At 45.4% G+C, this 11244-nt stretch overlaps 1 long non-coding RNA gene across 1 annotated transcript; it reads right to left on the bottom strand.

Moving 5' to 3' along the window:
* Positions 1-7654: 7654 nt before the first annotated feature.
* LOC103692291 (uncharacterized) lies at positions 7655-10941 on the bottom strand. Its single transcript, XR_595565.4, has 2 exons — positions 10719-10941; positions 7655-9757 (listed from the first exon to the last, which is right to left on the bottom strand). It is a non-coding gene; the product is annotated as an uncharacterized LOC103692291 (long non-coding RNA).
* Positions 10942-11244: the final 303 nt, after the last annotated feature.

The following is an 11244-nucleotide window of genomic DNA, read 5'->3' as shown; positions in this document are numbered from 1 at the left end:
GCCATTAAGAGCAAAGACTGTTCTTCCAGAGGTCCTGAGTTCAATTCCCAACAACCACATGGTGGCTCACAACCATCTGTAATGGGATCTGATGCCCTCTTCTGGTGTGTCTGAAGACAGCTATAGTGTACTCATATATATAAAATAAATAATTCTGAGGGGGGGGCAGAGACAGAGAGAGAGACACACACACACACACACACACACACACAGAGAGAGAGAGAGAGAGAGAGAGAGAGAGAGAGAGAGAGAGAGAGAACACGCTGGAGTTACTAGCAGTTACAAGCTGCCTGGTATGGGTGCTGAGAATTGAACTCAGGACCTCAGGAAGAGCAGTATGAGCTCTTAACCACTGAGTCATTTCCCCAGCCCCACACAGTCTCTTGAGCTGCCAGCAGATCACTGAATATCTGGCTTGCTCTTCTGTGAAGATGAGTTATAAATTCTGAGGCTCTCCTCTTCCTCCCACGGCCTGGTATTGGAGTGATAAGTGTTCACTGCTCAACTTCTTGAGGCTGCTAGGAACATCTCTAAATAAAAGTCTCCCTTGAGACGATGGCATCTTTAAAAGGCAGAAGGACCTTCAATGCTCACGGCACACATGTGCAAATACAGGTCTTTTTCTTCGCACCTCGTATTTCCACATACATATGGCAAAGAAAAGGAAAAGACTGGGTAAACATTCTAATCCACCATACTAACAACGATTATTCTGGTTTGGGGGATTACAATAACAATTTCTTTTCACTTTTGTGCCTTCGTGCTTTTCCTGAATCTTCCAAAATAAGTTTCTATTAATTTTATGAAAAATTGTGTTTTTTAAGCCATAGGATGTTGAGAACAACAAACAAAACCATTCTTTTTGTTACCAAAAAAAAATTATTTTTTACTATTCACATGCAAATCCCTTCACTTCCTTGAAGCTTCTTTCTCCTCCAAGTTCTCCATGGTTGACTTAGGAGAAAAAACAGGTTGGTAAACAGCTAAAATTAACAGACAGAAATGAAATAGGAAGCCACTGCCCACTAATGGGCAATCGATTCTTAGGTCCAAAATGCGGGTGACGTCTGCCCTGGATTTATACCGTGTATCTCCTGGATTTATACCGTGTGTATCTGTTCAGTAGTATTCAATCAAATGGGCTGACATTCGGCCAGATTCATGGCCCATGAATTTTAACGGGAGATAAAATTTGATAAAATCTATCAATCTCAATGCTTAGTTTTCCAAAAATATTTATGTCAGCCATTTATCTACATAAAATATTTAAGGGACCATGGACTCGGCCTGAGATCAAATATGTAGGAGACGCACGCAGTGCGTCAGAAGAGCGTCCCAGGCTGAACAGCGTCTTACAAAGTTTATGCTACAAGGAACCTCGGAATGGGTCCTTGTCTGGAAACTGGGTTTTTGCAAATATGTCTTTAACTTAGAAAAGAATCGATTGATAAAGTGAGATGCGATTATTGGGAGGAGAGACAAGAATAAAAATCCACAGGCAAGACGGGGTTCTGTCCAGCGGGGCTGGAGGAGGGTTAAACTTCTGCTAATAGTATCAACAGGAGGGGTTTTCACTTAGGCCTAGATCCGGGAGCCATTTAGTTCACAAGCTATAACTTTCTCTTCTCATGAGAATTCATATACCTTCAGCGGTACTGGGAACTGGATAGGAACTACTGAGGCCTTCAGGATGGAGACCGATACGAAACTGAACACAAGAAGGGGACAAGAAGGGGTCTGCAAGGTGCGTCAGTGGGGTAGGAGGTAGTGGTGGAAAGTGGAGGGTGGGGTGTTGACATGGGAAGAAACATGGCAGTCACCACTTCAGGACCAGTGAAGCACCAACACTGATGCCAACAATGCATGGATCTCACCTCTGTACTTAACTCTCACGGGGTCGCGGGGGAGACCCCATGAATAACTTAGAGGCAGACACTACCTTTATAGTCAAGACATACTGCATGGTAAGTATTCAATTCATAGCCCACGGCACAGTGAAACCTGCCCAGCTCCAAGGAGGCAGAGCCAGTGGCCCCACAGCGAGACAAATAAGGGCGACGAACCGTGCTGAGATGTTCCAGGCTCCTGCCAAGGTTCAAATCTAAGTTATCAAGTCAGTGAAGTGACCTGACTTACAGTGAAATCTTGATCATTCCCGTGGAGGGCTATTTGATAGTTGTGAGTTGCTTGGTTTGCTTGTGGGGTTTTTTTTTTTTTTTCAGTCCAAGTAGATCTCTCCATCATCTAGGCAGAATATTTGTGAAATGATAGCATATAGTCAAGGACCCAAGTAATCTAGTAGTAAGAGAAATGTAGCCAACAAGGAAAAAAACAAAACAAAATGAGAAAAAACAACAACAAAAACAACCCCCTGCCCCCACCCATGAGCATTTTGCCAGCATCATGCTATTTCCAAAGCTCTGAGGAGGATGAGGAAAAGTTCAGAGTCCAGGCTGGGAGCTCCTGGGCACCATTTGCTGGTGACAGACAGCAGAAGAAGCAATAATCTTGATGTCCCATGAGGGCACATGGAGGAAAGTGGCGGGAACTGGGACTAACCCATGTTTGAAGCTTGAATTGCACAAGAGGGAATTAATGTTTACTGAGCATCTGCCTGTCATGGACTCCACGCTGGCTGCCGTCCCCCTTATTACCTCAGTGACTCCTCTCCTCTGGCCTGTCTAGTACTGGGCTATACAATCTTAAAGCACGTTCTCACATTGAGCTCACTACCATACATGGGGCACACTGCCATTTCACAGAAGAAAACTCTAGAAAGATCAAGTTCCCTTCCCAAGGTCACCCACCTGAGTGATAAATGAACCAGGAAGGGAAGAGTTCCATTTCTGGGGAAAAGGTCCATCCTCCATCCCAGGCTGGCTACCTATCCCTTTAGACCAACCTGCCAGTCTGCTGGAGAGTTCTGAGGCTTGCTCTTACAGCAAGTACAAGCTTGGTGGCGCGGTGACAGGTGGCACTTGGCACAAACTTGGCACAGGCAGGAAGAGACCATGAGTTGGAAGACAGCCTGAGCTACACAGAAAAACTGTGCCAATCAACAGAAGAGTAATATGTATAGATTCTTGTTGGGTAGCCCAGGCTACCCTCTTCACTCTTTGCCTCACCCTAAGCCTCTCCCAGACTGAATCTCTGTGAACACCTCTGCTGTTGGTCTGGAATGACTTCTCTCTCTCAAACCTCTTTGGTTTTCCCACCCTTACACTATCTGATTTTTTTTTTTTTTGGTTCTTTTTTTTTCGGAGCTGGGGACCGAACCCAGGGCCTTGCACTTCCTAGGCAAGCTCTCTACCACTGAGCTAAATCCCCAACCCTTACACTATCTGGTTTATAAGTGCCCTGGGCCCTGCGTTCATCACACACACACACACACACACACACACACACGCAATGGCTTCAACCATAGCCAACAGGATAGGATACCATCCGGCTTGCTCACCTCCCTGAGGCTAGAAAGACAAATTGGGAAGTCCTTTCCATCCCTGAGACCTCACTCATTCCCCTGTGACCAGGAGCTCCAAGTCTGTGCATCCCAGGCACCAGCCTGACAGATGCTGTCAAGCCGGCAGGGGCGCTTCCTAGAGCTCTAGCCTTTTGCTATATATCGTAATGTTAAATACTGCTCCCCGCCCCCACCAAGGACTGACTGGTTGCCCCCAGGGATGAGAGAACCGGCACCTACACACACTAATACTGTGTGACCTTGCTCCCTAATTTAAAACTATTGGTTGAATAACGATGCCTGATGCTGGGCAGGAGAGAATTAGGAGGAGTTTTGGTGCCCAGGCTTGATGTCAGAGGCAAGGACCATGAGGAGGAGAGGAGAGACGGTGAAGAGAGGAGAGACGCCATTGGGCAGTGAGTCATGAAAACATGGCCATGAGGGCTAGCCAATTGGACTTAAGAGCTGCCCAGGTGGAACACGGCCAGTTACAGCCCGCAGTTATTGGCAGGGGAGTAGACATAATAGAACAGTGGGTAGATATCTGCCCAGCTCTAGTGCATTAAAGGCTTATTATAAATATAAAAGTGTGTGTCTTTTATCTGGGAACTGAATGACCAAAGGCAAGGTAGAAACTGGATTTGAGATTAAATAGATACTACAAAAGAGGCTCCAGTATCTTCTATGTTAGGGGTGTGTGTAGGGGGGGTGTCCTCACACACACATATGTACATGTATGTTTGTGTATGTGTGTATGTCTATACATGTGAGCAAGCCAAAGGTCAACAAAGGATGTCTTCCTCCATTACTTTCCATAGTATTGTTTGAGACACTGAACCCAGAGGTTCCTATTCATCTAACTGGCTCCCCAGGGAGCCCCAAGGGATCCCCCAGTCTCTGCCTTCACCTCCCCAACAGTGGAATTACAAACCCATGCCACCACTTGTGTGTTTTTGTAAATCCTGGAGATCTGAACTTACGCTTGGGAGGCAAGCACTTTACCTCAGAAGCCAGTTTCCCTGTCCTTATCAGTGTCACTTCCTGCTGTCCTTTAGCAGAGGTGCCTGTTACTGGCTCCCAACTCCTCTCCTCCCTGATGAAATCACTGTGTTATTCATATCCTATTGTATGTGTCTCTCTCAGGGTGAGGAAATCTCATAATGCCCCAGTCCTTCAGTGGAGAAAGTCAGACTCTTTGGCATAACCAGCCTTGCCTTTCTGTGTTCTTACTTCTCTCCGTTCCTGGTCTAATGCACGTCCTACTTTGCTTCACAGAGTTGGCTGTGATCAAACTCTGACCAAATGCAACCTTGGGGAGGAAATGGTTTATTTGTCCTACAGGTTCATTATTGGTCCATCATTGAGGGGGAAACAAGATAGAAACTCAGGACAGGATCTTGGAGGCAGGAACTGAAGCAGAGGCCCTGGGAGAATGCTGCTTACTGCTCTACTTCCCGCGGCTTTCTCTGCCTCTTTTATGTATAACCCAGTGTTGGTATTCTGTCTAAGCTCCACCCCCACAGCTACCTGGCAACAGCCAGGTATGCCCCGCCCCACAGTTACCTGGCAACGGCCAGCTGTGCCTGACACTATATAAGGGGCTGCTTGCCCCCTCCTCACTCTCTTTCCTCTTTGTTCTTCGATGCTCTTTTGCCCTCTTCCCCTTGGTCCCTTCTCTCCCCATCCCCCTCCCCCTTCCCCCCACGTGCTCATGGCCGGCTTTTATTCCTCTCCTCTTCTACTCTTCTTCTCTCATTAAACCTTTCCACGTGGAACCACGTCGGTTTGGTGTGTTCTGTCTGGACGCAAGCCAAGATTTAATCCCCAACACCCAGAACCACCTGTCCAGGGGTGGCACTACCCATCATGGGCTGGGCCCTCACACGACAACCAGCTGTCAAGAAAATGCCTCATGGCCCTGTCTGATGGAGTCAACCTTTTTTCGGGAGACTCTAGTTTGTGTCAAGTTGTGACAAACGCTGACCTGTTCCCACCTGCTGCAACCGCTGCCTGCAGCCCCAAGCACTTGCTTTTATGGCAGTGGAACTTTAATGTCCTCCTCTGACGTCTGCTTGGCTAACTCCCACATGCCCTTCAAGACTTCTCTTCCCTGGAGTGCAAACCCTGTCCTAGAACCAGTCATAGCTGCCACCACCTTTCTGGGCACACCTCCTGCCCCAGCAGTGGCCACTGTGTGCCAACAGCCTGTTTGCCTTCTGCCTCTCTCACCAGACTCTGAGCTCCTTGAGGGCAGTCGCTCTGTATTACTCATTTCTGTCCCCAGGCCTGGCTCCACCAAAGATAAAAGATACAGCCATAAATGGCCACAGGAATGGTGTTATAAGGGTTCTTCTCCCTGTGGCCTACCAGGGCCAACCTAGTGAAAGGACCAGGGTGTCTTTGGTGCTACAAGGATGGGGCAGTAGTTAAGCAGTTAGAGTTATCACTTAGTCCTAGGAGCATCACGTAATGGATGAAGCTTAGTTTGCAAGGGGTAGTGGGAGCGGCGTCTCTGGGAGTGAGTGAGCTCACCTACATCCTGTTTAAACCTCACTCCACAGATATATCTCACACCTGTTTCCCCCTGATAGGTTTCTTACGCTGGAAAGCACTAAAGAACTGAAGTCCAGCTCTCTTCCCCCCTCCTGTCTTAAGTTGCTATCACGCTATGCCCATCTGAAACTGGGTAGACAAAAGTTAGACATGAGGAGCTGGAAAACTGCAAGTGGGCCCTGGGTAGCCATTCCCTAGACAATCAGAATACAGCTTTGTTGTTAAACACCCTCGAAGGTACACCTAGGCTGCTTCTGCAATATCAGAGACTAAGGCGCTCCAGTCATTCTCCCACACATGCACGCTAACCAAGGACCCAAATATTTAACAGCCTCATAACATTACTTACATTGCGGTTTTTATACCACATGGGAAGAGGGTCATGGGAATAAATAACCGAAAAGGACCACCATGATTTTGGAAAGGCAATGTGCCACCTAACCCTACCCATACACCACCCCCACCCCTCCTAAATACTCGTTCAAAAACTTCTAAAGGTCACAATCAGAACCCGCCAGGTGGTTTCCCATCTTGGGGTTGTCCACTGCAAATTCTCTGGAGTGTTTGTTTTGCTTTAACTTTGCTAAATAAACTGAAGAAACTGCATATGTCTCTTGACTGAATTCTCTTCTTCAAGAAGACAAGAAGCGGGCTGGATAGATGGCTCAGCCATTAAAGGCTAGGCTAACAACCAAATATATAAGAAGACAAGAAGCGGGGTTGAGAATTTAGCTCAGTGGTAGAGCACTTGCCTAGCAAGCGCAAGGCCCTGGGTTCAGTCCCCAGCTCCGAAAAAAAATAAAAAATAAAAAAAAGAAGAAGAAGAAGAAGAAGAAGAAGACAAGAAGCAACAGACCGGGAAACATCTCCACAGCCAACATTTCCCCATCCCCAGCCTTTGTTCTGTCTCCGTCTGTCAGGATGACTCTTCATCTTCTGCCTATTCTTGCCCTGCTGCAAAGAGACCCCTCTCTTTGGGGTCAGATGGAAGGACAAACTCTTGAAGGTACAGACTTCAGGACACACATCACTGCCACGTTGTAGCTCTCGATGCACTAGGCCTCTGGCTGGTCGCCTCGCGCCACCTGGTGGTCAAAATCTCCACACCTCTCCCCTCCAATCAGGCTTCCCAGTTTTTCCTGCTGTCCCCCAGCCCCACTTGCACCCTCCCATTCACCTACCCCCCCAACCCACCCCCACTTAGGAAAGGAAACCTTTGAAGACCCTAGACTCTGGATCCACAGCCCAGGGATCACAGGTACTCCCCGCAGGCAACCAGAGTAGGGTTTGGGGTATTGAAACACAGTGCCCTTGTTGAGCAGCCGAGGTCTGGAACCTTCTCCATTCGTCCTCAGCCAACCAGCAAGGCCTGCCTGCCTCTCACGCAGAAGGTGGGTCTGTTGTCCATTCTTGTGTTCTTCAGAGATATTTCGGAGACCTCCGGAATAACATCCCGAGGAGGGGAAAATTGACTCACCATAGTTTGACTCAACTAGGGTTTGGCTGAAGTAGGGTTGCCCAAAGCCTGGCTGGGAAGGAGGCGTCCAGTTTCCTGACCTACATTGTCTAACCTGGACTTGTTTTGTTTTAGAGCCTGCTTCTGCTTCAGGAAGGAGGTGAGAGATGAAGAGTTAGATAGCCTTAAGGTCAGAAAGATCTTTATTTGGCCCATCAGTTTGGGCTAAACAATTTAAAACAATGTGGATCGTCCAGGCCCCTCCTTATAGCTGTCCAGAGCCCAGGTTTAGAGAAGAGTGTCTGGTCTCTGGAGAAGGCAGGAATTCCTCCCCCCCTTCCCGCATTCTCTGCATCCCCTACCTTTTACAGTGAATTTAGAACTCTGAGTATGGAGGTGTGACTTGGAATTCGTTATGCTGTTCATGGACCTGAGACCCTTCGGTATTGGTAGTTCCCTTCCTCCTTTAACAAAAACTATTATTCTAATTCAGTTACGTGTTAGTACAAAACCAAATTAATCTAGGCTGGATTCGTGTTTGCACATTTGTTATTATACTTCTTTTACTTAAAATTATTTCAAACGTCTTCATGAAAGTCTTTGATTCCTAGACCACAAGTTAATGTGTGTGCCCCTTGTATCCTGAAAGGAAACACTTGCTGCGCCCCCTGCCGGTAGAAGAAGCAATAGCGGTCTCTAGGACCTCAGGGAAGTCACTTTGTCAAAAGTTTTGGGGCCGGTGATTCTTATGATAGCCTCTCTCTATGGAAACCTTCAAAATAGCCAGAACATCTGAGATCCAATCAACCAATCATCCCTTGGGTTGTTGTCTCCAGAATCTAGAGATTTTCCTGTGATTAGAGCTCATGGAATTGGGGTGGGATTCCATCACTGTAAAATTGCATGTCATAGCCACATTATACCTGTAATCCCAGCCCTTGAGAGGCTGAGGCAGGAGAATCACGAATTCAAAATCAGCAAGGGTTGCATATCTACATGGTAAGCCTTTTCTTTGTAATCAGTAGAGAGATAAAACTAAATGAGGGTGGACCCACAAAACTGAGCGACCCGTCTAATAATGAAAGCAGACAGTACCATAAGGCCTCATCCCACACAATGCTACTTCTTGGAAGCCTGTCCTTGGTAGCCTGCTCAGCTATTCAGTAAACGGGAACTTCTCTAACCAAAATATTTTTCTAATCATCAAATCAGGTAAATTGGCTCCCTGACTGGAAAGTTCTGCCAACATCTGTATTTACTGATTAAACTGCTTCAACCACACTAATAGAATCCTTGCATACAGTACATCACGGCGAAATTTAACAAATTTGTTCTGGATTACTTTTATAGATAGAACAAACAAATACGACATTTAAAACTAAAGGGAACTGTTCTGTACAATAAGCGATTAAAAAAAGGATTGTTTTGCATTACATGAGTTTCTTAAACTCAAAGAAGAAATATCAAGTTCCCCCTAAGTGGGGGGAGCAAGGTGCACCTGTAAAAGATTAGGAGTGGAGTGTCTGGTTTCACATAAATAATTGTATTGTATTGTGAAATTGTGAAACTTGATTTGAGAACCCAATCACACAGCCTCTGAAGTCCCCAGTTCCTTTTTTTTTTAGAAAAACTTAAACTGGTCAGTGTTTTTCAAATGTTTCTAACTGAGCAAGAAAGAATGATAGTTAATGGTGACCGCTAATCTTTGTTTTCACCCCTTGTCTCTTTCTCGTCTTCACAGCAGGGCATGATGGGTGTTATTATTCAAAGCCCGAGGAGGTTAAATGATGAGTCCAGGATATCACAGCTAAGCAACGTCCTCTGGATCTCAAGTTCGTTCTTCCATTCCTCAGAGTCCCATCTGTGATGCAGTGCAAGGCTTTGCTGAACAGAATGAAGGTGAGGGCCACACGGAGCAGCAAAACTCTGCTGCTACCTGGGCAGCTTAGCACAAAATCACCCTCCTTTTCCCCGGTTAAAAACGGATTTCAACTAAGTTTTGTGTTTATTACTAGTCATATAACTTTAAATTTTCTACCACTGTTATAGTATGATTTTTAAATTTTTTTTCACTTTTCTCTTGGATTCTCCCCAAATATTTGCAGGAATTCTAAGGAGTCTGCAGAATGCCCAAATGAGGAAATTTCAAGTAAAAGTCAGACATAGAATATTGTAGCCTGTAGCGTCATCTGCTGGCACATTTGTAGTATTGCAGCCATCTTAGGTTGGACCGAAAAGGAACAGGTTGGTGTTAAATAATGCAGTCTCCCGAGTAACAAATTCTTTTCCTGAAGAGAAAGCAAAAAAGTAACTTTGGTATCTCCTAGCTCTCCTATCTATGAATTTTTTGAATAAGGTTCATTTCATAAAGAATTCTACAACGTTTCAATAAATCCCATCTATGTATATGTGTGTGTGTGTGTGTGTGTGTGTGTGTGTGTGTGTGTGTAATTTCTGTTCTATAGATATGACCAACCCATATCAACATTTACTGCACCTACAACTTTTTAAGGCTCCACACTAAATCTTTATGAGCTATAAAAACAGGAGTCCCAGAGAAGAGCTTAGATATTGGTTGTAGAATAAAGCAAGTACATCATCTACTCGTCCTTTAACAATCTTGTCCATCAATTGGGGGACTTTCCTCCCATGAGATCATATCTCTGATTTTATAACAAAAGTCAATGGGAGAGAGAGAAAGAGATCTTTTTATAGTCCATCTAGCTGGAGGGCATCTTTGCTATAAAACTGGTGTTTCAGGGGTCTCTGGGGGAGAACTCGTGACAGAGCTGAGCGCCGAGGCCATCGCTGTGTAGCAGTGTTTCTTCTCATGGGAACTGAATGCGATTAAGAGATTTGTGGGCATCATCTATTGTGTTAAGCAAAGTATATAAGAGTCAGGTGTCTCAACACAGGGATCCTTTATCACCAAGGGTGTACGTATAAAACATCAGCAAATCCCCCACCATAATTCAGTTTCTCTTAGAGACCAACTTGTTTGATTTTCTTTTAAAAAAATATGTCTACTGAAGATTGGGAAGGAATTTATTCTTCAAATGTCCAAATAAGACAAAAAGCATATCCCAGCTAATTACTATGAATCACTTTCACTGGTCCTGAGGTTTTCCTAACAACTACAGCTCATTTAATCCTCACAGAAAGTGCCCTATTTCGTCCCCTTGTTCCAGAAGAGAAAACTGAGGCACGCTTATTAAATAAACCATAAAATTATAGTTAGCCGATGCAGACCTTCTCTCCCAGGATAATCTTGAAGAGAGATAGAACATCTCCACTCTCTTGCTGTGGATGGCTTTCTGAATCCAGCCGCAGACTCCCTGGCCATTCAGACAAACCAAAGAATCTTCTTCCTTCCTAGGAATGACACCGGAACAACTTGACTACTGCCTAGCCTGGTTTGCAAGAAAACAGAAATAGAGTCAGTCACCATCTTGTCACATCTCTGTCTGCCCATTGTGCCCTGTTACAACCAAAGGGAATGGTATACTTTGCAACTTCACCAATCAGTTTGTCTTCTTTCTCAGGTTGGGCCCACTTGGATGGTGTTAGAAAGAAAGGCAGTTGCCACATTCTATCAGCCACAAAGAACCAGAGTGATGTTATCTCTCCCCTTTCTTCCCTAGACACATAGTTCTAGAAATACCACATATGTGGTTTCCAGGTCCTGGCTGAAAATAAAGTTTTCTTTTCAAATATCTGATTAATCTAAGAGCACAGCACCTTCACGACCCCACCCTTCCTCTGTCTCCAATCAAGG

Source organism: Rattus norvegicus, chromosome 13 (assembly GCF_036323735.1).
Source record: "Rattus norvegicus strain BN/NHsdMcwi chromosome 13, GRCr8, whole genome shotgun sequence".
NCBI lineage: Eukaryota > Metazoa > Chordata > Mammalia > Rodentia > Muridae > Rattus > Rattus norvegicus.
This window is presented reverse-complemented; position numbering and strand designations above follow the sequence as displayed.